This window comes from Hyla sarda, chromosome 12 (genome assembly GCF_029499605.1).
Source record: "Hyla sarda isolate aHylSar1 chromosome 12, aHylSar1.hap1, whole genome shotgun sequence".
Classification (NCBI taxonomy): Eukaryota; Metazoa; Chordata; class Amphibia; order Anura; family Hylidae; genus Hyla; species Hyla sarda.
The window spans coordinates 53,001,867-53,029,031 of NC_079200.1; the positions used below are offsets into that span (position 1 = coordinate 53,001,867).

The 27,165-nt window shown below is 43.7% G+C and overlaps 1 protein-coding gene and 1 long non-coding RNA gene across 4 annotated transcripts in view; both read left to right on the forward strand.

Annotated features, from left to right (window-relative positions):
• LOC130296867 (pregnancy zone protein-like) overlaps positions 1-27,165 on the forward strand; it is a 595,153-nt gene that overhangs the window by 200,462 nt on the left and 367,526 nt on the right. The gene's annotated exons all lie outside the window — the stretch shown is intronic.
• On the forward strand, positions 15,004-26,276 carry LOC130296875 (uncharacterized). Its single transcript, XR_008849325.1, has 3 exons — positions 15,004-15,023; positions 25,367-25,459; positions 26,165-26,276. It is a non-coding gene; the product is annotated as an uncharacterized LOC130296875 (long non-coding RNA).

A 27,165-nucleotide genomic window follows, 5' to 3' on the forward strand; every position in this document is an offset into this window, starting at 1 on the left:
GCCATAATGGTTTCTAAATAGTGTCCTCTTCAGGTGGATTCTGAAGTCTTCGACCTTAATGGTAGATTCATAATAATATCTGGTCATCTGCATAATAACCCTGTCACTTTATGCAATATCTACTTACTAAACTCCTCTCAGATTCCCTTTTTGAAACTAGTTGTGAATAAACTGACCAAATTCTTACCGACATCTTTAATTGTAGGAGGTGACTTCAACATACCATTCTGTCACTGCCGACATTCTTTTGACCACCCCTCCCCTTTCCCAGCATCCTCACATCTCTCCACACTGTTCAGATAATTGATAAGGAAACATCATCTCTTCGATTTATGGCGTGTTCTCAACCCAACCTCTAGAACAGGGGTCCTCAAACTTTTTAAATGGGAGGCCAGTTCACGGTCCCTCAGACCGTCGGAGGGCCGGACTATAGATAACAAAACATGAATAAATTCCTATGAACACTTATATATCTTATTAGTGGATTACCACTTTAAGTACACAGCACAGTTCCCCCCCCCCCCCACATTCGGTTGTAGTTCCCCCACATTAGGGTTGGCAGTACAGTTCCCCCACATTAGGTGCAGTACAATTCCCCCACATTAGGTGCAGTAAACTTCCCCCATATTAGGTTGGCAGTATAGTTCCCCCACATTAGGTAGTAGTTCCCCTACATTAGTTTGCAGCCCCCCCCCCACATTAGGTGCAGTATAGTTCACCCACATTAGGTTGTATTTCCCCCCCACCCCACATTAGGTGCAGTATAGTTCCCCCACATTAGGTTGTAGTTCCCCCACATTAGGTGCAGTATAGTTCTCCCACATTAGGTGCAATACAGTCCCCCAAATTACGTTGGCAGTATGTTCCCCCACAGGCATACAGCCTCCAGCCATAAAGTGTGGCTGGAGGCTGTATGCCTGTGTACTGCCCCCATTTCAGTGTTCCGACCACCGCTCCGGCCATAGCGGGACCCGAGGATCGGTGGTCAGAACACCGAAGGGATGCGCCGCTGGCAAACACTTACCTACTACCAACGCGTGCGTCCTTGCTTCTTATCTTCTGCTCTGCTTTCAGGGGAAGCTATTTGTAAGGGACAACCTGAAGTGCGGGGACACGCTGGAAAGCATGGACCACTTCCTGCTTCATTGTCCCTTTTAATATAGGGGTTTACAACAGGGTGGGTGCTTCCATCGGCTGGAGTCAACTTGCCGGCCTTACCTATCCAGAGTGGGCTTATGGGGCATTTAGGAACTTGGGTGGCCGAGACCGGGGCACTTTATTCTTAGTTAGTTTAGTGGTAAGGTACTACATGTGCAACGCACAGTGTTTAGTGTCAACCCAACAAAAAATCCTCTCCGAGGTGGAGGGCTGTAGGAACATCACCGGTGACCTCGGGAAGATCAGGTCTTTGGAGTATGGCAGTCTTGGTACCAGTAGGGCTTCTCTCCTGTGGAGAGGGTTTTCTTCTGATGTGCTCTAGGTACTAGACCTTTTGGGTAGAGTACCTTTTATTTTGGTTAGGGGGAAGTGTTATAGGGATAGAGAGAGAGATGAGAGTAGGGTCAGTTTTAATGGAGGGATAGAATTAGGGAGAATTGTAGGGGGAGTTAGGGAAAGAGTTTAAAATTATTTTGATGTATCAAGTCTGCCATCCTTCTTCCCAGTGGTGGGCTAATGCATGTGCACGCTAGCGTTTTGTTTTACCTGATACGTTATGAAGGGCTTACAGGCGACCAAACTTGGGCCTAAAGTGGGTTGTGGTTTAGTGTGCATAAGTTGGTTGGGAGGAGTGCTAGGTGGGGAGGGTGTATTTGTGGGTGGTGGGGTTTTTGTTTATTGGTTTGCTTTGGGGGGACCTGACATGGGTCAGTTAAGGACAGGACTTTGTGAACTGTATGAATGGTATGGACTCTGACCCATGTGCAGGAGGGGTGGTGTGGGTGAGGGCACAGTTTTAGTGTTGGGTATATATATATTTCCCCCCCCCCCCCCCCTTCTCCTAAGGTTTTTTGTTGATTTTGTAAAAAGGTTTTCTGTAGTGCATATGTTTATATAATTGTTTATTTATATTCTATATTGTTTTGGCAGTCGGACCAGTTATGTTGATATGTAGTTTATTTGGTTTATTAGGTTTATTCCAGCTTAAATTTATTTATTATTTTGCAGTGGTGTACTTGCTATGTTTCTGTTTTGTTTTATTTTCTCCTTGTGTGTTTCCAGAGTATGGATGTTTTTGAGTTACAGCCGCAATGTGCTTATTTTTATTTTTTTTTTAAGCCACGTTGTGCTATTTTTATGTTCATTTTCGGTATGTGTGTGTCAGTGTGCTGTTTAGATAAATAAATAAACCCACTTACCTAACCAAACTATCAATTTTTCTGTTAAGCTGGGCTGGCCGGTTAGACAGGGTTTTGTCTTTAATTTATGTTATAGCTGGTTAAGCTTGTTTTCTTTTCCTTTTTTCTGTATTGGATAAGTTTTGTATTTTTATAATAATAAGAGTGTCAGCAGAGAGCACTGTGGTCAGACTAAAAAGAACTTCTTCTGGAGTATACAGCAGTTGATAAGTACTGGAAGGATTAAGATTTTTTAATAGGAGTAATTTAGAAATCTATTTAACTTTATGGCACCAGTTGATTTGAAAAATGTTTCCCTTTAACCCCTTAAGGACCAGGCCATTTTACATCTTAGGACCAGAGCGTTTTTTGAACATCTGACCACTGTCACTTTAAACATTAATAACTCTGGGATGCTTTTACCTATCATTCTGATTCCGAGTGTTTTTTCGTGACATATTCTACTTTGTTATTGGTAAAATTTTGTCGATACTTGAATTATTTTTTAGTGAAAAATTCCAAAATTTGGTTAAAAAAATTGAAAATTTAGCATTTTTGTAACTTTGAAGCTCTCTGCTTGTAAGGAAAATGGATATTCCAATTTTTTTTTTTATTCACATATACAAAATGTCCACTTTATGTTTGCATCATAAAATTGACATGTTTTTACTTTTGGAAGACACCAGAGGGCTTCAAAGTTCAGCAGTAATTTTCCAATTTTTCACAAAATTTCCAAAATCACAATTTTTCCGGGACCAGTTCAGGTTTGAAGTGCATTTGAAGGGTCTTCATCTTAGAAATAACCCACAAATGACCCCATTATAAAAACTGCACCCCCCCCCCAAAAGTATTCAAAATAACATTCAGTCAGCATTTTAACCCTTTAGGTGTTTCACAGGAATAGCAACAAAGTGAAGGAGAAAATTCACAATCTTCATTTTTTTTTACACTTGCATGTTCTTGTAGACCCAATTTTTAAATTTTTACAAGGGGTAAAAGGAGAAAATGTATACTTATATTTGTAGCCCAGTTTCTCTCATATGTCTATGTAAATTGTTCGGCGGGCGCAGTAGAAGGCTCAGAAGCGAAGGAGCGACAAGGGGATTTTGGAGAGTACATTTTTCTGAAATGGTTTTTGGGGGGCATGTTGCATTTAGGAAGCCCCTATGGTGCCAGAACAGGAAAAAAAAAAAAAAAACACATGGCATACCATTTTGGAAACTAGACCACTTGAGGAACGTAACAAGGAATAAAGTGAGCCTTAATACCTCACAGGAGTTTCACGACTTTTGCATTTCACTAAAATGTGTTTCCCCCCCAAATTTCACATTTTTGCAAGGGTTAATAGCAGAAAATACCCGCCAAAATTTGTAACCCAATCTCTTCTGAGTATGGAGGTACCCCATAAGTTGACTTGAAGCGCAGTACGGGCGAACTACAATGCTCAGAAGAGGAGTCATATTTGGCAATTTGAGAGGAAATTTTGCTCAGGAGGCATGTCGCATTTAGGAAGCCCCTATGGTGCCAGGACAGCAAAATAACCCCCACATGGCATACCATTTTGGAAACTAGACCCCTTGAGGAATGTAAAAAAGGGGTACAGTGAGCTTTTACCCCCCCCCCCCCACTGATGTCTGTCAGATCTTTGGAACAGTGGGCTGTACAAAATTTTTTATTTGCACAGCCCACTGTTCCAAAGATCTGTCAGACACCAGTGGGGTGTAAATTCTCACTGCACCCCTCATTACATTATGTGAGGGGTGTAATTTCCGAAATGGGGCCACATGTGTTTTTTTTTTTTTTTGCGTTTGTCAAAACCGCTGTAACAATCAGCCACCCCTGTGCAAATCACCTCAAATGTACATGGTGCACTCTCCCTTCTGGGCCTTGTTTTGCGCCCCCAGAGCACTTTGCGCCCACATATGGGGGTATCTCTGTAGTCGGGAGAAATTGCATTACAAATTTTGGGGGGCTTTTTCCCCCCTTTACCTCTTGTCTAAGTATAGGGCAACACCAGCATGTTAGTGTAAAAAAAAATGTTTATTTATTTATTTATTTTTTTTTACACTAACATGCTGGTGTAGATCAACTTCACCTTTTCATAAGGGGTGAAAGGAGAAAAAGCCCCCCAAAATTTGTTAGGCAATTTCTCCCGAGTACGGCAATACCCCATATGTGACCCTAAACTGTTGCCTTGAAATACGACAGGGCTCCGAAGTGAGAGCGCCATGTGCATTTGAGGCCTGAATTAGGGATTTGCATAAGGGTATGGGAAACAGGTTGGGAAACACTAAGTTAGGAAACAGACAATGTTTCCCAACCAGTGTGCCTCCAGTTGTTGCAAAACCACAACTCCCAAACATTCTCAGGCATGCTGGAAGTAGTAGTTCGGCAACATCTTTAGAGCCAGATGTTGTGGAACTACAACTCCCAGCATGCTTGGAGTTGTAGTTTTGCAACATCTGGAGGACTATAGTTTGCAGACCACTAATACAGTTGTTCCCAATCTGTGCCCTTCAGATGTTGCAGAACTACAACTCCCAGCATGCCTGGACAGTAAGGGCATGCTGAGGATGTGTAGTTTTGCAACATCTGGAAGGGCACAGTGGTCCCAAAACTGTGGACCTCCAGATGTTGCAAAACTGCAACTCCCAGCATGCCCAGACTCCAAGGGCTGTCTGGGCATGCTGGGAGTTGTAGTATACAGGGTCCCAATACAGCAATGCATGTCGCATTGCTGTAAAGGGCCCGACCGCGGCTGAAGAGGAACTCGCCTGTCGGCGCCGCCGCCGTCTTCATCGCCGGGATCTGAGTCTTCAGGGATGAGGTAAGTATCGGGGCCGGGCCCCAGCACTCCCCCGTCCCCCGCTGCGTCTTCCGGTCTTCCTCCCATCCTCTCTGGACTTCCAGGGGCCGGGCAGGGCGGGAGGAAGTAACCGCCCCCTCCCCCCCCTGCGATTGGTCGGTTAGCCAACCGACGGATCGCAGGGCATAGGAGGTGGTGGCAGGCTTGCCACCTTGCTCCTAGCCTCCAGCATGGTCCTGGCTGTCTGTGACAACCGGGATCATGCAAAATTACCGGGCGGTCGGGTCCCAGAGACCCAATCAGCCCGGTATCGCAGCAGATCGAAAGGGCGATTTCCCTTGCGATTTGCGGCGATCGCCCTGGATGCCTGCTGAAGCATTTCAGCAGGCATCCGCTTCCGATCTCTGCCCAGGGTGCCATGACGTCCCAGGACATCATTGGTCCTTAAGTGGTTAAATTAGTACTCTGGGAGGCATTTCATTTATTTTTTTTTTTTTACCTTCTTAGATTGCCGGCATACAACAATTGTATTCCTTATAATGGAGCCCATGTAGTGCAGCCCGACGGAGATTGTGGCCAGTCTGGGAGTGAACCGCGCACTTCTCATGGCAATATCTAGAGATCAGCTAGGGGGTCTGAACATTATCATCATTAGATTGAATGGAAATCCTGCAGCACAAGTGTGTGGTCTTCTGTTACCGCACAAAAAGTCATTATGTTGCGCACACACAAGAAAAATTAAGTCTGCACCGACAATATAAAAATGGCGCAATATTAGATAATTTTGGCAGAAGTCAATGCGCAAAATAAACACACTGCCCACACAACTTTGCGCAGCACACCCAATTTTCATGTGGTATCAAAACTTTTGAGGTGTCTGTCGAAAATGTCATTCTTTGGTTTACCCATCTGTGTTCTGATGCCACCTGAGCTGCAAGAATACTTGTGGACCAGGTGGCACTCTGTCCGCTCTGCACAGCTTCTCCCCTCATACCACAGGGACCCCAACCTCCACTGCTTCCCTCTACTACTCACTGTCTGCACAGCAACCACTATCCTCCTCTTTCCTTGGGCATTTCATCCTGGCAGAAATCTATTCATTGAGAAGCTTTTCCCTAAACCCATGGCTTCCCTCCAGGATCTTGTGCTGCAGAGACTTCACCTTAGGGGGCTCTCCGGCCTCTTGTTCCTGGACACTGACTTTGCTCAGTGTCTAGTAACATTTAGGCTCTCTCTAAGGCCCCGTTCACATTGCTGTCAGAATCCGCTTTTCAAAGTTCCATCGGCAACAACCAGAAGTTTAGCGGAGAAAAAATTCCTGTAAAATTACCGGATCACCGACAGATCCCATGCAAGTGAATGGTGGCCACTGGGACCTGATAGTTGCAGTTTGCATCCAACCTGTTTTAGGGTTGACTCAAAGAAGAAGAAAAAAGAGGAGAAAAAAAAAACACGATCGGACCCTTAACGGGTCATAAGCGAATGGTGATGCGAAAAAGGCCTTAAAAGGGGTTCTCCAGTGCTTAGACATCTTATCCCTGTTTGTAATCAGTCTGATTACTGTTGATCACAGGGCCGGCGGCGTGTGACGTCACACCTCCACCCCCGTGTGACCTCACACTCCGCCCCTCAATGCAAGTCAATGGGAGGGGGCATGACAGCTATCACGCCCCCTCCCGTAGGCTTGCATTGAGTGGCGGAGCATGACATCACACGGGGGCGGAGGCGTGACGTCACATGCCGTCGGCCCTGTGGTCGCCGGTAATCAGACCCAGAGCGAACACGCTCCGGGGACTGATTACAAATGGGGTGCCATGTGCAAGATCTTGGGGGGCCCCAGCAGCAGGACTCCCGCGATCAGGCATCTTATCCCCTATCCTTTGGAAGGGGATAAGATGTCTAAGCACCGGAGTACCCCTTTAACCCTAACAGTTTTTTTTTTTTTTGTTTTTTTTTTACAATCTGGTTATAGGTCACCCACCTGGCAGATTTGAAGGACCCATTGGTTACCGTGGACTCTCTAGGCCCCATGAGCCCCCATTGTTCCACATCCTGCACCTCTTTTTGTGCTCACCTTCCTTGCAGACTTATCATCCACATTAGGAGTTTTGCAGCTTCCGGTGCTGTTGACCCGACTAAATCTTCTGTTGTAGCTCTGGTCGGTAACTTTCCCTCTACACCCCCGGCAGCCTTTACCAGGAGGTGGAGGTCAGGGAGTCCATGCTGAGGCCTCTCCCAGGAAGCTGCTATATCTTCCTGGAGACACAGGTGAATAAATCAGCCTCTCCCCTCCTGGAAGTCTGGAGAACAAACACTGACACACCCAGTGAACCTATCCTCCAGTCACCCCCAGATCTGCACCTGCTATTCTGCTGTCACATCATGTTTTATACCCCAGTCACCTCAAGAGTAGTGTTGCTCACAAATATTCGCAATTCAAATTTTAATCGCAAATATCGCATATTCGTGAATATAATATAATTCAGAATTACGAATATTTGTTTTTTCTGCATATGCGAAAATGTATGCGCATATGCGCGAATATGGAGTCCTCCCCTATTTAATGGTATAGGGCACTATGAATAAGAAATAAAGTTCTCTCAGTTCACCTCCTCCACGGTCTGCAAGGACTTAAGCCCGGCCAGGCTTGGAACTTATAGGTAAATGAAGAAAGGTAGTCCAGCAGTCCCTTAAAACGTAGATCCTTTATTTCACTTTTCTTTAAAAATACAGAGCACACACCATCCACCTTCACCTGGTCAGCAAACAACTCCTATGGACGCGTTTCGAACGCATGCGCGTTCTTGATCACCACACCATCTGTGTTCCTCGCCTCTTAAATACCAAGTTCAAGAGGGAGGAGCACTTGCTTAAAGAAGACTTTTATATAAAACACCCTTCATGTACCTTAAAACTTCTTACAAAAACAGGTAACTTTTAAAACTTACTATTGCATGAAAAAAGAAGAAAATGGAAGAAAATCTTTGTTGTCTGTTTCTGCTCGGTGTGTTTGTGAATCAAACTATAGGGTTATACATGTTCTACACCGACAGCAGAATCAGCAACAATCGCATTGTGTGTACTGGTTCTGAGAAATCAATGTGATTACATTCTTAAAAAATCCACAGAATAAAATGTTTTCAATAGTGTAACATTAATTCCTTCCGTATGTTCAAACCGTGCGGTATTCTGGTGCGCAGAGAGTACTGCCAGAAGGCTTCAAGGTTGAACAATTTTCTTTGTCACCACCTCTTATGGGTTTCTTCACTTTCTCAATGCAATATGCTATAAAAAAATGTGTTTCCATTATGTGCCTGTGCAAAATGTGTGGATGCACCCGATTTATTTCTATTGCTTTCTACTTTGACCGCGTCATATAAGTGCTCGCGGATCCTGATCTTTAATGGACGTGAAGTGCATCCCACATATTTTAAATTACAGGCAGTGCAATCAATTGCATATACGACATTTGTCGCATTGCAATTGATGTACTGTTTGATGTCATATCTGTGGTTTTCTGTACGATCAGCAAAATCTTTGCACACCTTGGCAACATCACATAGTTTGCACCGATTTGCTCTACACTTAAAGAAACCTTTGTTACTTAACCACGTGTTCACACATTGAGTTTCTGAAATAACTAGGCTGGGGATAGTCTATCTTTTAGAGTGCAAGCTTTTTTTGGCACCACAGCCACTCCTTGTGCCAAAAGACCTGCCGAGATCTCGTCTTCCTTTAGGAGGTGCAGATTTTTATAAATTAAACCACGAATGTTTTTGAAATGTGGATTGTATGTGATTGCAAGTACTGTTTTTTGGGTTATGTTATGATTTGTATTGCACATTGTTTTCTTTTTATTTGTCACAAGATTTTCTTGACTTTTACTTTGGACAATTTTCATGGCTCTATTAAATTGTTTATGGCTATAGCCCCTTTTTGTGAGCCTGTCCTTTAATTGTTTTGCCTCTTCCTGGAATGTAGAATGTGAGGTGCAATTTACGTTTTAACCTGGTAAGTTCTCCAATTGGAATGGCTCTTATGGTTTGTATGGAATGGTTTCTATTGGCCCGTAAAATACTGTTTCCTGATGTGGGTTTGCGATATGTGGAACTTTGTATTGTCTGTCCTGGTATGCCTGTAAGCTGTAAATCCAAAAAATTGACTAACTAAATCAACATGCTGTGTGAACCTTAAATTGAACTGGTTGTCGTTTAGATGTTTTATTTTTATTAACATTTTATTCTGTGAAATTTTTAAGAATGTAATCACATTGATTTCTCAGAACCAGTACACACAATGCGATTGTTGCTGATTCTGCTGTCGGTGTAGAACATGTATAACCCTATAGTTTGATGCAGAAACAGACAACAAAGATTTTCTTCCATTTTCTTTTTTTCATTCAATAGTAAGTTTTAAAAGTTACCTGTTTTTGTAAGAAGTTTTAAGGTACACGAAGGGTGTTTTATATAAGTCTTCTTGAAGCAAGTGCTCCTCCCTCTTGAACTTTGTATTTAAGAGGTGAGGAACACACAGGTGGTGTGGTGACCAAGAACGCGCATGCGTTTGAAACGCGTCCATAGGAGTTGTTTGCTGACCAGATGAAGGTGGATGGTGTGTGATCTACGTTTTAAGGGACTGCTGGACTACCTTTCTTCATTTACCTATAGAGAACTATGCCTAGTGCGTTAACTCTGTGATTTTTTTTTGCCCATTGAAACCAATAGGCCCATTGTGGTCTATGGGGATCTCATGGCATGTAAAACAGTAAGATGAGCAGGACCGTCGTGGCAGCACAGTGGATGGGAGACCACCATGTGTTTGAGTCCTGGGGTGGGACAGAGTGTTAGTGTTGTGGTTTAACTTCACTTTCCTGGAAAAGCTGCAGAGTTTCACAAGGCCTCTGTGAAATGAAAGAAGCGATCTGATTGGTTGCTATGGGCAACTGCACAACTCTTCCCCTACACTGGTTTTGATCTTCCCCATAGAGGGGGATTTATCAAAACATGTCCAGAGGAAAAGTTTCTGAGTTGCCCATAGCAACCAATCAGATCGCTTCCTTCATTTTGCAGAGGCCCTGTGAAAACTGAAAGAAGCAATCTAATTGGTTGCTCTGGGCAACTCAGCAGCTTTTCCAGGAAAGTAAAGTTAAACAACAACACTATAACACTCTGTCCCACCCCAGGACTCAAACACATGGTGGTCTCCCATCCACTGTGCTGCCACAACAGTCCTGCTTATCTTACTGTTTTACATGCCATGAGATCCCCATAGACCACAATGGGCCTATTGATTTCAATAGGCAAAAAAACAGAGTTAATGCACTAGGCATAGTGCCCTATACCATTAAAGAAGTGAGGGCGCAATATTCGCGAATATGTGCATATTTGCACATATGCGCAAAATAACAAATATAACGAATATGCAAATTTTGCGAATATATGACGAACATTCGTCCAAATATTTGCAAAAAATTGCGAATTCGAATATGGCCTCTGCCGCTCATCACTACTCAAGAGCTGCAGTCAGTATTCTGCTGCAATATCATGTCTTATCCCTTAGTCACCTCTAGAGCTGTAGTCACTATTCTGCTGTTATATTATATCTTGTACCCCAGTAGTCTCCAGAGCTGCAGTCACAATTCTGCTGTTATATAATGTCTTATCCTTCAGTCTCTTCCACAACTGTAGTCACTATTCCGCTATTATCTTATTCCCTAGTCACCTCCAGAGCTGCAGTCATTATTCTGCTGTTATATCTTAAATTATTATCTTACTTTTTGAACAAAATATATACTAACAACCTGCTAGTTTTTTAAAAGTATGCTGAGAAGCAATTAGATCAAATTACAAACAGAGGATGTGCAGCTGTGTTTCTCTTTGTGCTGCACATTTATAGTCTCTCCCTTCTTCCATGGCCAGCACTCCACTCCACCTATTCGGCCCAGGCGGGTTTAATTAGCAGGAGACTGCATATGGTTTCCTCCTTACATTCTCCCAGCTCTCTGGCAGGGAGCACATGGTAAGTGTTCTGGTTTGGATCTCTGTGGCAGCCATTCTTGTGATGCTGCCCAAAGCCAGGGGCTTGGTTGGGCAGTAGTGGGGCTGCCTGGCCACTGGGTGGTTCCATTTGTGGGCATGGTTCCTTGGAGGCTGCTGCCTGGTGCTACGCCAGTGTAAGGTTAGGGACCTACTCTGATTAGGTGGCTTTGACGTGGTGAGTGGGCTTGTACCTTTTGATCAAAATGTATACTAAACCTGTTCATTTTTTTAAATTATGTTGAGAAGCAAGTAGATCAAAATACAAATGGTGGCTGTGTGGCTGTTTATTTGTGTGGCTTATCTCCTACCCCAACAACCTCCAGAGCTGCAGTCACTATTCTGCTGTAACATCATGTCATATCCCCCAGTCACCTCCATTGCTGCACTCACTGTTCTGTTGTCATATATCTTACATCCCAGTCTGCTCCAGATCTGCTATTCTGCTGTTATATTATCTTATACTCCAGTCACCTCCAGAGCTGAAGTCAATATTCTACTGTAACATCATGTCATAGCAACCTTCAGAGCTGCAGTTAAAATGTGACTGCTATATTATGTCTTATATCCCAGCCACCTTCAAGGCTGCAATCACTATTTTGCTGTTACATCATCTCTTATTCTCCAGTCACCTCCAGAGCTGCAGTCACTATTTTGCTTTTATATTTTAGCTTATGCCCCAGTCACCTCCAGAGCTGTAGTCACTATACTAGGGTTACATCATGCCTTATCCCTCAAAAGTACACTCCCTATTCTGCAGGTATATTATAGCTTCTACCTCTGAAACCTCCAGAGCTGCACTCACTATTCTGTTATATTAAAGCTTATACCCCAGTCACCTTCTGGGCTGTAGTGACTATTCTACTGTTACGTTGTCTTATTCTCCAGTCACTTCCCACACTAACCAGTTGGTACAAGTCTGTAGTTGGGGTGACACTGATACTTACCTTTCTTTGCTCTGTGCCTCCATTCTTTGGTAATCCCCATTCCTCTGTATATGCTAATGTGGAGCTTCACTCTGTCACTCCCCCACCAACACCCCTCCCTGTTATCAGCAGCTGACATCAGTCAATGGCTGACATCGGTGATCACTGCATCTAAAGGAGGAAAATGAAGGTATCTGTGCAGTGAAGGTGCTCATTGGACCCCCTGCAGTGCTATCCCAGGGGTCTGATGAGCTATATGGCAGCAAGAGCTTTGCTTCTTACCTCCATGCCACAGCATCATCATTCCTCTCATATAGTCTGCCTATGACAGACTGTAGTAACAGAGCACCGATATCATTGTACGTACTATTCTACACTAAATGCAATTTATGGGGACTTAAAGTGTGTAAAAATACTATTAATTTTATTTTAAAAAATGTGTGTATAATTTTTAGTGTGACCAAAAATCAGCAATTCTGGCTTTCTTATTTATTTTTTTATTTACACCGTTCACAATAATACATTTTAAATTCTAATTGTTTGCGGCCATACCAAATAAATATTCTAATCTCTAATCTCACGGTGGGGCATTTATATGGATACACCTTAATAAAATGGGAATGGTTGGTGATATTAACTTCCTGTTTGTGGCACATTAGTATATGTGAGGGGGGAACTTTTCAAGATGGGTGGTGACCATGACCATGGTGGCCATTTTGACCATGACTATGGCGGCCATTTTGAAGTCACATATACTAATGTGCCACAAACGGGAAGTTAATATCACCAACCATTCCCATTTTATTAAGGTGTATCCATGTAAATGGCCCACCCTGTGTGTATGTATATATTTGAAGGTCGAAATAAAAATAGTACTGTTATATAAAAAAAAGAGGTTATAGGGTCAGAAGAGCTTTCATTGTTAAAAAAAAAAGCTGACTACAGAAGAACTATATAACCAAGGGTATCAATTTAATTGCATTGACTTACCCACAGAAAAGTCAGTTTTACTGTAGTGTAACCCCCCCAAAAAAAAAAGAAAAAAAACTCAGCTAACTTTTTTTTCAACCTTTTTCGGCTTGGGGAACCCTTGCAAAAAATGTTCTTTTGCGCGGTGTCAAAGTTGATTAGCAAAAAAGCCAATGCAAAGTACAACATCAATTTCAGTGGGTATGTAGATTACAGTGCTGCTTTATACAGCAACTCGCACGTCACATCTTCGCGCGTCGTTTCCTTCTCTTCCATCTGGTCTGCGCCGTCAATTTCTTCCAGCCACAATACTTCACAGTTAAAGGGGTATTCCAGGCAAAACATTTTTTTTCATATATCAACTGGCTCCAGAAAGTTAAACAGATTTGTAAATTACTTCTATTAAAAAAACGCAATCCTTCCAATAGTTATTAGCTTTTGAAGTTGAGTTGCTGTTTTCTGTCTAACTGCTTTCTAATGACTCATGTCCCAGGAGCTGTCCAGCTCCTATGGGGATATTCTCCCATCATGCAAGGGATATTCTCCCATCATGCACAGCTCCCGTGACGTGATATCATCATTGAGCAGTTACAGAAAACTTCAGAAGCTAATAACTATTGCAAGGATTAAGATTTTTTTTATAGAAGTAATTTACAAATCTGTTTTAACTTTCCAGAGCCAGTTGATATATAAAAAAAGGTCTTTGCCAGGAATACCCCCTTTAAACCTGCAAAACAAACCTATTAGGCTCCACACTTTACCAGCATCAGCCTCCAGATTCCCCTTTTAGGAAGAATACAGGGGTGTAAAGTGGTTACAGAGGGGTGTACATGGGTGACCGGGGGGGGGGGGGGTGTAGGGGTTAGAGGTGTGGACAGGGGTGACAAAGGGACAGAGGGGTGAATTGTGGGAGTTGGACATTGTGGGGGTGGTGAACATGGATGACAGGAAAGTGGACAAGGGTAACAGAGGAGCGACAGAGGGGAGAGGGAGCACTACCTTTATTATACTGAGCTGAGCCGTCCTTCTGTGGGGGGGCCAGGTAAAATCAGGCAGGCCGTGAACAATCTGGGAGGCTGGGAACAATCCGGTGCACTATCCCCATTGCATTCAATCCCTCCCGGCGCTGTGTTCCCTTCCCTGCACCTGTTGGAGCCAGCGTAACCCCCGGCAGTTTTCAACGGAACCCCGATTGGGAATGGAGGGAGTAAGCAAAGGCATGAGTGAGGGTGGGCTCAATTCTTGCCTCGGACACATCCCTTCCTGAGCAGTGGATGTCGGTATGAGTGAGCAGCAGAACAGAGGGTTTGTGAGGCAAATACAAACGCTATAGATGTAGAAGAAAAAACTTGTAAAATATCTGCATGACCTAGTGAGTAACATATAGAAGCATTTTTTTTGTGTCATTTGACAAGTATGCTTAAAGGGGTTCTCCGCCCCTAGACATCTTATACCCTATTCAAAGAACAGGGGATAAGATGTCTGATCGTAGGGTCCTGCTGCGGCACCCCAGACATCCGGTGCACAAAGTGAACTTCACTCCTTGCCGGATGACTGTCGATGTCATGGCCATGCCCCCTCAATGCAAGTCTATGGAAGTGGGCATGATGGTCATCACGCCCCCTCCCATAGACTTGCATTGAGGAGGTGTGGCCGTGACATCATGAACGGGGCGCGAACGTGAGGTCACGATCCTCCGGCGTTGCACACAATGCTCTAAATGAACGCCGGGTGCCCAATGGCGGGACCCCCGCGATCAGACATCTTATCCCCTTTCCTTTGGGTAGGTAATAAGAGGTCTAGTGGCGGAGTACCCCTTTAAGGTTTTTACTTAAAGGGGTATTTACTTGAAGTTTTACTTGATATGTAACCAGACTTATTTGAAAGATTTAACTTTAGATTTTGTATATTACAGGTGTAAGCAACTTATCGTGAAACTAAAATTCAAAATGTAAGTATTTTTGGTTTTCTCATTATTTCACATTATATTTTATATTGTTACTAACAGTCATAGTAACATAGTAACATAGTTCATACGGTTGAAAAAAAGACCAGAGTCCATTAAGTTCAACCTATAACTCTGAGTCCATACTGAGTTGATCCGATCCACAGGAAGGCAAAAACCCTCATACTAGAGGTAAAAATTCCAGACTCAAAATATGGCATCAGAATAAATCCCTGGATCAACCTTCTGTCCCTATAAATCTATTATACATAACCAGCAATAATGTTGTTCTCCAAAAATGCATCCAGACCCTTTTTGAACTCTTTTTTTTTTTTTACAGAGTTCACCATGGCCACCTCCTCAGGCAGAGAATTCCAGTCTCACTGCTCTTACAGTAAAGAACCCCCATCTGTGCTGGTGTATAAACCTGCTTTCCTCTAGACGTAGAGGATGCCCCCTTGTTATAGATATAGTCCTGGGTATAAATAGGTCATGTGAGAGATGTCTGTACGGCCCCTGATATATTAATACGGAGGTATTAGATCGCCCCTAAGGCTGCTTTTTTCTAAACTAAATAACCCTAATTCTGATAATCTTTCTGGGTACTGTAGTCCTCCCATTCCCCATATTACTCTGATTGCTCGTCTTTGAACCCTCTCCAGCTCCACTATATCTTTCTTGTACACTGGTGCCCAATACTGTACACATCATTCTATGTGTGGTCTGACTAGTGATTTGTACAGCGGTAGAATTATTTCCTTGTCGTGGGCATCTATGCCCCTATTGATGCACCCCATGATTTTATTTGCCTTGCCAGCAGCTGCCCGACACTGGTCACTACAGCTAAATTTACTGTTAACTAAAACGCCCAAGTCCTTTTCCATGTCAGTCGTCCCAAGTGTTCTCCCATTTAACACATAATCCCAGCCCAGATTTTTCTTCCCCATGTGAATTACCTTACATTTATCAGTGTTGAACCTCATCTGCCACTTTCTAGCCCAAACCTACAACCTATCCAGTTCCATTTGTAACAGTGCACTGTCCTCTTTTGTGTTTACCGCTTTACAGAGCTTAGTATCATCTGCAAAGATTGCTACTCTACTATTCACACCCCTCTACAAGGTCCTTAATGAATATATTAAATAGGACAGGACACAAGACTGACCCCTGTGGTCCCTACTAGTAAGTCCCCCAATCAGAATAAGTACCATTAATAACCACCCTCTGTTTGCTATCACTGAGCCAGTTACTTACCCACTTACACACATTCTCCCCCAGCCCCATTCTTCTTATTTTATGCACCAGCCTTTTATGTGGCACCGTATCAAATGTTTTGGAAAAATCCAGATATACAACATGCAACCATTGCCCCTGGTCCAGTCTGGAGCTCACCTCCTCATAAAAGCTGATCAGGTTAGTTTGACAGGACCGATCCCTCATAAAGCCATGCTGATATGGGGTCATACATTTATTTTTATCAAGATACTCCCAAATAGAATCTCTTAGAAAACCCTCAAACAATTTACATACAACGGAGGTTAAACTAACAGGTCTATAATTCCCTGGGTCACCTTTTGGCCCCTTTTTTAAATATTGGCACCACATTTGCCATGCGCCAGTCTTGGGGGAACCTTCCCGGTCACTGTAGAGTCCCTGAATATTAGTAATGTAATAGGCAGACCCCTATTTTTCATTCCATTAGAACACGGGGGTGAATGCCATCTGGACCTGGCAATTTGTCTATTTTGATTATTATTTTTTTTTTGTAGGTGGCACTGTACTTCTTCCTGGGTTAGACAGGTGACCTGTACTGGGGAGTTTACCTCATCTCGCTGTATTTCACTTAGCATTTAATTTTCCTCTGTGAATACAGTGGAGAAGAATTTGTTAAATATATTAGCTTTTTCCTGATCTCAGTCTATAATTTCTTCCTCATCATTTTTTAAAGGGCCTACACTTTTTTTTTTTATGTTAACTTTTTTTTTGCTATTTATATAGTTAAAGAACATTTTGGGGTTAGTTTTACTCTTTGGCAATGAGTCATTCTGTCTATTTTTGCAGCTTTCATCATTTTTTTTTTCTCTCTAGCTTTTTAATGCTTCGCTGTCGACCTGTTTTAGTAGTTTAAATTTATTTTTGTCTTTTATTGCCCCCTTAACCTGTTCAGGACCCATGTCATACCGGTATGTTATGGGACCCTGGTAGTTAAGGACCCATGACGTACATGTACGTCCGTGCGAATTTCGGATCGGGGTGACTGCTGATATTGATCAGCAGGCACCCTGCGCAAATGCCCAGGGGGGGGGGGGTTGTCATCAGACCCGCCATGTCGGCGATCGCCGCAAATCGGTGAGTTCACACAGGCAATTTGCGCAATTCTGGGTCATATGGGTCTATGGTGACCTGGAAAGTAAGGGGATTGGGGTTGTCCAAGACACCCATGATTCTCCACCCCCCCCCCCCCCCCGAAGGGATAGGAGTGAGGTGGCAGGGGTGCCACCCCTCCTATCCCTGCTATTGGTCATATAAACGAGACGGCCAATAGCAGATCGGGGGCGGGGGTTAACATTCGGTTTCCCCGTTCTGCCCACCAACAATAGGCGGGAAAGAATGGGGAAACCAAGGAGGACCGGCGCCGAAGTCCACTTACCCATCTGGTGGCAGCGGAGGAGATTATCGGCTGCAATGATCGGCGGGCGGCGATGACGTGTGGCTGGCTCTTTGGATCCTACAGAAGCCGGTGAGTTGCCTAGCAACATCTGGAGGGCTACAGTTTGAGACCACAGTGGTCTCTAAACTGTAGCCCTCCAGATGTTGCAAAATTATGACTCCCAGCATGCCAACACAGCTGTTTGCTGTCTGGGCATGCTGGGATTTGTAGTTTTGCCACATCTGGAGGGCCACAGTTTGGAGATTACAGTGCAGTGGTCTCTAAACTGTAGCTCTTCAGATGTTGCAAAACTGCAAATCCCAGCATGCCTAAACAGCAAACAGCTGTCTCGGCATGCTGGGAATTGTAGTTTCGTACCTCCAGCTGTTGCATAACTACATCTCTCATCATGTCTGTCACGAACACACCCTATCGGTCCAGCCAAGACATTAGTGTGTGTGATGGTGCAAGGGTTAAAGCCGCCAGACCTCTGGGTATCCACTACTAGTCCCAGCAAGTGCCCAAATTAACCCTTAGATAAACGTGTTTCCACCAGAGCTGCCTTCAGAAAGGTGAGCTCATATATTTAGAGATCAAAGACCAGAGCCGATTAAACATTTAATCTGATAAAAGGTATCAGTGCTATGCATAAAAATAAACAAATGACATAGTTACAAAAATATGAAAGTTTAGCAAGGCAAGTTCAGAAAACAAAAGATGACTTTCTTACAGCATGAGGATATAGCAGTCCATGAGAGTGAGTTCCAGCTGTTCTTAGGAGGGTCTTGTCGGCTTGTTGCACAGCCTTTAACAACCAACTTTTAGTCTAGCATTGTTTAAATATCATATCTGCTTTCTTGGGAGGGAGACTCCATTCCCCCCTCCCCTCTGATCCCACTTCTCTCTTCCTGGCCCCCTTATCAGTGAGATTATATGATGGGAGTGCACCTTACATCCTGCTGCTCCAAAAAAGCCTTTGACTTCAAAGGAGATGTAAACAAACAGCCAGACCCCCAATAAAATGCAATACACAAACCCACAGTCTGAATGACCTCTCGCTCATGGCTTGGATAATACATCACACGGTTATAATTATAATACACATATAGGAGTTTAATAATCAGGCCATGGGCCTGACAATGCCCTTCGGCAATCAGTACATGCTGGGAGTTGTAGTTTTGGAACCGCTGGAGACACACTGGTTGGAAAATTCTTAGTTAGGTAACAGAACCTAACTGAAGGTTTTCCAACCAGTGTGCCTCCAGCTGTTGCAAAAGTACAACTCCCAGCATGCACTGTCTGTCAGTACATGCTGGGAGTTGTAGTTTTGCAACAGCTGGAGGTTACATTCACACAGGTGAGTTTACAGTAAGTTTCCTGCTTGAAGTTTGTGCTGTGGCAAATTTTTGCCCGCAGTGCAAACTCCTAGCGGGAAACTCACTGTAAATCTCTGCCAGTGCGAGTGTACCCTAAAAGCACTACACGAACACATAATAAAGGGTAAAACACTACATATGCACCCACTTATACTGCCCCCCCCCCCCCCCCAATAAAAAATGTATTTTACGGCAGTGTTTCCAAAATGGAGCCTCCAGCTGTTGCAAAACAACTCCCGGCATTTCCGGACAGCCACTGAATGTCAAGGCATTGTTTAGCAACAGCTGGAGGCACCCTGTTTGGAAATCACTGGAGTAGAATACCCCTATGTCCACCCCAATTCACTCCCTGATTTAGTTCTCAAATGCTCATGGGGCTCTCACTCCGGAGCACTGTCGTATTTCAAGGAAACTGTTCAGGGCCACATATGGGGTATTTCCGTACTAGGGAGAAATTGCACTACAAATTTTGGGGGGGCTTTCTCCTTTTACCCATTTATGAAAAGGAAAAGTATGGGGCAACACCAGCCTGTTGGTGCGAATTTTTTTTATTTTAACAGGCTGGTGTTACCCCATACGTTTTATTTTCACAAGCAGTAAAAGGGGGAAAAAGACCCACAAAATTTGTAACGCAATTTCTCCTGTGTAAAGAAATGCCCGCATATGTGGGCGTAAAATGCTCTGCGGGCGCACAACAAGGCTCAGGAGTGTGAGCACACTATGTACATTTGAGGCACAGGGGTGGCTGATTTTACAGCGGTTCTGACATAAACGCAAAAAAATTAATCTAACATGTGACCCCATTTTGGAAACTACACCCCTCACGGAATGTAACAAGGGTTATAGTGAGCCTTAACACCCCACAGGTGTTTGACGAATTTTCATTAAAGTTGGATGGGAAAATTAGATTTTTTTATTTTTTACGAAAATGCTGGTGTTACTCTAAAATTTTTAGGTGTTATTTTTAGGAAAATAAAGCCCCTCAAAATTTGTAACCCCATTTCTTCTGAGTAAGAACATATCCCATATGTGGATCTAAAGTGCTCTGCGGGCGAACTACAATGCTCAGAAAAGGAGCGCCATTGGGCTTTTGAAGAGAAAATCTGTCCGGAATTGAAGGCCATGTGCGTTTACAAAGCCCCCATAGTGTTAGGACAATGGACCCCCCCCCCCCACATGTGACCCCATTTTGGAAACTACACCCCTCACGTAATGTGTACAGTGAGCATTTATGCCCCACAGGTGTCTGATCCAGTGGTCCAGTGTTCTGGCATCACGGGGGGCTTTGTAAATGCACATGGTCCCTGACTTCCATTCCAAACAAATTCTCTTTCCAAAAGCTCAATGGCGCTCCTTCTCATCTGAGCATTGTAGTTTGCCAGCAGAGCACTTGACGTCCACACATGGGGTATTTCCATACTCATTATTTTTTCCAAATTTGGGGGGTCATTTTCTCCTATTACCCCTTGTAAAAATGTAAAATTTTTGTGAAAAAAATGTTTTTTTTTTTTTTCATTTACACATCAAACTTTAACACATTTGTAAAACACCTGTGAGGTGTTAAGGCTCACTGTACCCCTTGTTATGTTCCTTGAGGGGTGTAGTTTCCAAAATGGTATGTTATGTGGGTTGTTTTTTTGCTGTCCTGGCACCATAGGGGCTTCCTAAATGTGACATGCCCCCCAGAAACATTTTTGGCAAAATTTGCTTGCCAAATGTGACTCCTCCTCTTCTGAGCATTATAGTTCGCCCGCAGAGCATTTAATGTCCTAACATGGGGTATTTCCATACTCAGAAGAGATGAGGTTACAAATTTTTGGGGAATTTTATCCCATTACCATTTGTAAAAATGGTAAATTTGAGGGAAAAAACTGCACTTTAGTGAACTAGTCATCTGATGGATGGAGGGATCAATCTGCAACTAATGCAACAGCTGTAGGCACCCTGATTGAAAACCACAGGTCTGCAGTTCATTCATGTTTCAATGGGTGTGGGAGGGAGGAAAATGGAATTGTGGGATTTGTAGTAAGAAAAATAAAAAAGCCAAACGGGAACTGCCAATTCACAAAAAGCTAGCCACAGTGTTATGGTAATCTCAGAACATAGCCATTTAGCCCCAAGACAAGCACAGATCCTTCCTAAACATGTCCATTAGTGCCAGCCAGGTACATACTAAAATCACCTTATGGCGGAGAACCCCTTTAACGTTCTTATTCATCCATATTGGTTTTCTTTTATTTCTGACCCTTTTATTCCCATAAGGTGTATACATCTTTCAGTGAGAATTTTACGATATTTTTAAGACTCCCATTTAGTGTCAGCATTCATGTTTTTGAGGACATTATCCCATTTTATATTAAGGGCTTCTCTGAGTAGATCAAACTTTGCCTTCCTAAAGTTCATTGTTTTTGTGGCCCCTCAAGAGATTCCCTTATTGAAGAACAAGTTATAATGTATTTTATTATGATCACTATTTCCTAGGTGTCCTTCTACTTGTACATTAGTTACTGTCAGGTCTTTGGGTTAACATTAAGTCTAGTAGGGCGCCCCCTCTGGTCGGGCCCTGAACCATTTGGGACAGATAATTGTCTTTAGCTATAGTCAGAAACCTGTTTCCTTTATGTGGTTCACAGGTCTCAGTCTCCCAGTTTATATCAGGATAACTAAAGACCCCCATTATTCACATCATTATTTGCTGCCTTGTTTATTTGCCTCAGTAATTGCAGGGGTGTGGGGGGAAAAAAAAAAAAATAAATAAATAAATAAAATTGTCCAAGGGACTAAAGCGGAGCACAATCTACTTGTCCCTCAAGAAAATACATTTGTCCTGGTAGATCAAATAATTTCAACCAAAATAGTCTGTAAATAAGGTCTTTATTAGTTTCTGCACTTACGTTTTTCCTTCTCACCCTATAACAGCCATAACTCTTATTTTTCCATCTACAGACCCATATGAGGCTTGTTTTTTTGTGGGGCTAAGTATACTTAGTAATTAAAGATGAGCGAACTTACAGTAAATTCGATTCGTCACGAACTTCTCGGCTCGGCAGTTGATAACTTATCCTGCATAAATTAGTTCAGCTTTCAGGTGCTCCGGTGGGCTGAAAAAGGTGGATACAGTCCTAGGAAAGAGTATCCAAGGACTGTATCCACCTTTTCCAGCCCACGGGAGTACCTGAAAGTTGAACTAATTTATGCAGGATAAGTCATCAAATGCCGAGCCGAGAAGTTCGTGAAGACTCAAATTTACTGTAAGTTCGCTCATTTCTATTTGTAATGACACCTTTCATTTTTCCATAGCTTATGCTCTGAAACAAATATTTATTTGTGAGGTGAAATTGGCAAAAAAAAGAAAACCCCCATTTTTTGTCATTCACCTTGTGGTCAAACTTACATGTTTGGATACTTTAGGTCCGCCTGATTACACAAATATCAAATTTGTTTCGTTCATGTTTTAATGATTTTTTTTTTTTTTTTTATTCCTGATCCCTAGAGAAATTTTTGTCCATGTACTGGGCTGTATGAGGGCTATTTTTTTGGGCCATAATATACTGTTTGTATCGGTACCAATTTGGTATTGGTCAGACTTTTTGAACACTTTTATTACTTCATTTTTTCTGGGCTTTGATGTTATAACATTTTTTTTTACGTTGATGCTATTTACTGTACGGGATATAAAATGTTATTTTTTTTAATAGTTCGGACAATTATGCAAGCACCAATACCAGATGTTTATTTTTAGGTTTACACATTTTTATATGGGAAAGGGGGGGTACTAAGAACTTGGAAGGGGTTCATGTTTTTAAACCTTTTATTAAACTTTTTTTTTTAAATACACTTCTTTAGGAGGAATCATTTTAGATTCCTCATACAGATCAATGCATTTCTATTGGACTCCATTGATCTGTGCTCATTTTGTTGAATGCAGATCCACGGGGGCAGCCATGAATGCAGAGGTAAGCCCCCCCCCCCCCGCCCTCTGCAATCACGCTGCAGGGGGGGGGGGGGCGATCCACCCCACTAGACCACCAGGGATTGTTAAAAGATCCCTTTAGACAACCTTCAGATCATGCAGCATGCTGAGCTATTAGTGGCAGCCCCCAGCTACTGAAATCGTCCAGGGGCCACAGAGGATGGAGCGGGCATGAGTCAGGAGCCCACTCAATACACCCGGAGTGCCAGTGTGAGGTGCAGACTTGCATCCCATGCAAGTCTGCATCTGCTCCTGCACCTCACACCGGCATTATTTATAATAAAAAATAAAAAAAAGGGGGCAAGTCGGTCCGACCCTGCTTGCCCAATACAGGGCTAAATCTATGAAAAATTCACCTGCCCGGAACTACATGTCCATGGTGTCGGGCGATAGGATTTCCACATCCCTGAATTGATCTTTTGCCTCTTTCATAATGTTTGATGGCTTATAGCAAACCCCTATTAGAATTTTTTTGATTCTTATCTCAATATATTTCTACCCATAATTAATCCACATTATCATATCCCTACCATGTATCCTCCCGCAGTGCGGCCTTCAGACTGGACTTTACATAAAGACTAACTCCTCCCCCCTTTCCGTTTTGTCCGATCCTTCCTCAATAGACTATATCCCTGTATGTTGACCGCCCAGTCACAGCTATCATCCAACAAAGTCTCTGTTATACCCGCTATATCATAATCCTCCTCAGAAATGTTCAACTCCAGTTCGTCAGTTTTATTGGTCAGACTTCTGGCATTAGTCAACAGGCAATTCAATGTTTTGTCGTTTTTTTTGTTTTTTTTTCCCATATGACTCCTATCCCTATTAACTATTCTAACCCCCTCCCTCCGCTCCACCCCCAGGTACATGAATTTCCCCCTCTGTGTTGTAGGTTCCCTCCCCCCCCACCCCCAGTCCCTAGTTTAAACACTCCTCCACCCTTCTATCCATCTTCTCCCCAAGCACAGCTGCACCCTCCCCATTGAGGTGCAGCCCGTCCCTACGGTAGAGCCGGTATCCTACAGCGAAGTCAGCCCAGTTCTCCATGAACCCAAACCCCTCCTTCCTACACAGCTTCTGAGCCACTTATTCACCTCCCTAATATCCTACTGCCTCTCTGGTGTGGCTCGTGGTACAGGTAATATTTCAGAAATTACCTTGGAGGTCCTTGCCTTAAGCTTGCAGCCTAAGTCCCTGAAATCCTTTTTAAGGACACTCAACCTACCTCTTACTTTGTGATTGGTGCCAATATGTACCATGACTGCTGGGTCCTCTCCAGCCCCACCCAGCAACCTGTCAACCCGATCCACGATGTGCCGAACTCGAGCACCAGGAAGACTACACACTGTTCGGCGATCCCGGTCTTTGTGACAGATTGCCCAGTCTGTCCTCCTAATAATTGAGTCCCCCACTACAAGTACCTGACTGGCCTGCCCTGCACTCCTCCCTCCCTCCTTCCTGGAGCAGACCCCCCCTCCCCCCGGCGGTCAGAGGCAGAGTTCTCCTAGCTCTGAAAGGGCATCTGCCAACTGAGCAAACTTGTTGGTGTGTGCCAGTTCAGGACTAGCCTCCCTGACCCTTTTCCCTCTACCTCGTTTTCTGTAACCCAGCTAACTGCCTGATTGTCCTGCACCTCCGTCCCACTATCCTCCCCCACCTCTACCCCAGAGAGTACTTGCTCAGTGAGCAGGAGACTCCTCTCCAGGATTTTAAAATTATCTTCAGTGATTAAGGGGTTATTCAGCTATTTAAATTGTGTCCCCTATCTCTAGAACTTGGCCCGACTCTCCCTGTGAAACTCTCTGGAGTCCACCTTTTTGAGGTGGCCCGCTCAGCCAATCACCAGTTGCAGCGGTAGCCCGCCTCTGTTGGTGATTGTCTGAGTGGGCCGACATCTCAGAAGGTGGGGGACAGGGTGTTATGCAGGGAGAGTCAGGCCCCATCCTGTGAATAGGGGACACTTTTTTAATAGCTGAATAACACCTCTAAATGTTTCATACAAAGGCCCCGGACCCCGTTGACCTGCCCCATTTGTAATAAGACAGAAAAGCCCCTAGAAAAGAATCTATGAAAAATATGCATGAAGGACCGGAGTGATGAGGAAATCAAGGCAACATTTGCTGAAGCCAAAAACAACCTGGTTAAAGTTGTGGCCAAGGGCCTCGCCATTGAATTCAATCAGGTTGCCGAACTGGTGTGCGATATTGGGTGCCAGGAAAATGTAATGTTCCTTAGTGTCCGTGGATTTATGATCTACAACTGTCCTCTTGTCACTTGGTTTGTATTGTCTTTAATCCAATTTAGCAATTGTATTATTTTAATGAAATTTTTAAATTCTTTTTATTCCAAGCAACAGTAAAAGACACTAAAAGAAACGTCGGATGAAAATAAAGGATTCTAAACCAAGAACCCCAGAGAAGAACCCAAATACAGACAGGGAAAGGTAAGGGACCCCGCCAGCCCCGATTTCCGCCCCGATCACCACCCAACAGTGAATGGTCGGTTGTTCCAAAGGATCAATCATGTGATCGTGAGGTGGCACCCGTGCCACCTCACTCCTGCTGGGTAAGGGTGAATGGGGCTGTCTTGGACAGCCCCAATCATCCTTTTTCCGGGTCACCAGAGACCCAATTGACCCGGAAGCGGTCTGAATTGGTTGTTGATTTGCGGTGATCGGCAACATGGTGTTTGCACGCGGGTGCCTGCTGATAGATAGGCAGTACCGCGGGTGATCAGATAAGCCAATTGCTGCAGATGCTGAGATCTGTATTGATCATGGCATCTGAGGGGTTAATGGGAGACATCAGCGCGATCACTGATGTCCGCCATTACCGGCAGATCCGGGGCTGCTGACAGCCACCGGGAATAAAGCGAGCGCATCTCCTGCGCTCGTGTCACAGCCGTGCTGTGCGCTAAGTGACACTATGCAGTGCCGTACACTTACGGTGCATGTCCTTAAGGGGTTAAATAGTATTTATCAGTTAGTATTTAAAGTTTATCTTTGCATGCATCTGCTTAAACATGGCTGCCAGGGTCACAATGGAGACTCGTGTCTCTCTGCTTCATTCTGACCCAGTCAGAACCCATGACTCCACGGTATATTTGAAATATTCCTAAACGGGTAATAATAAATCTAATTCTTTTACAGCTCTCGACTCCAAAATAAGGCTGTAAAGAAAAAACAAGAAGCCGTCATGATTTGTTGTTCAGAGACAAAAGAAAAAGAACACAAAGTAACGGACACCAAAACTGTGATAATTGAGCCCAATTATAAATGGAACCACCCGTTAAGAAAAAGATGGCGGATGCAGGAATGTATAAGAGGCAGTCTGTAGAATTAGAACCCCTTGCTGGCTTCCAAAAATTCCTTTCAAATACGTTAAGAATAGTGCGTTATAAACAAGAGGTAAGAACCAAATTTTCATGAAAATAACAAGGTCAGTCTCTTCCTTTTCGTAATATCTCTTTTTTTTTTTTTTTTCCCATATTATCTTAGGTTGAGAATGTAGCACGATTCTTATTATTCACCAACAGTGAAAAGCCAGCACTAGATTTCATTTATAACATTGAGAAGTCATGTGATTACTTTGACAAGTTGCTGGAAATGGGAAACACTCATCAGACAGTCTTCAATTATCTCAAGAACGTGAAGCGCTTTGTCATATCTTATTAATGCCACATCACTCGTCTTCAGAGACAAGGAGACGTATAGTGCGGCAGGGATCTACCTGAGCCAACTTGGGATATTCCAAAAGCGTCTCCGCAAAGGAATAGCTAAGGAGTATGTAATAAAGTGAGTATAAAAGAATAAAAAAAGCTACACATTGTACTCCACCCTTAGACATGTTATCGCCTATCCATAAGGATAGGGGATAAGATGTCTGATTGCAGGGGTCTCACCACTGGGGACCCCCGTGATCTCTGCTGTGGCTCCCCGGACATCTGGTGCACTGAGCGAACTTCCCTCCATGGCGGATGACTGGCGATGCGGGGCGGAGGCTCGTTGTGTCACGTTCACGCCCCGCTCGTGACATCATGCCCATGCCCCCTCAATGAAAGTCTATGGGAGAGGTCACGCCAGCTGTCACACCCCTTCCCATAGACTTTCATTGAGGGGCGTGGCCGTGACGTCGAGTGGGGTGCGGCCAT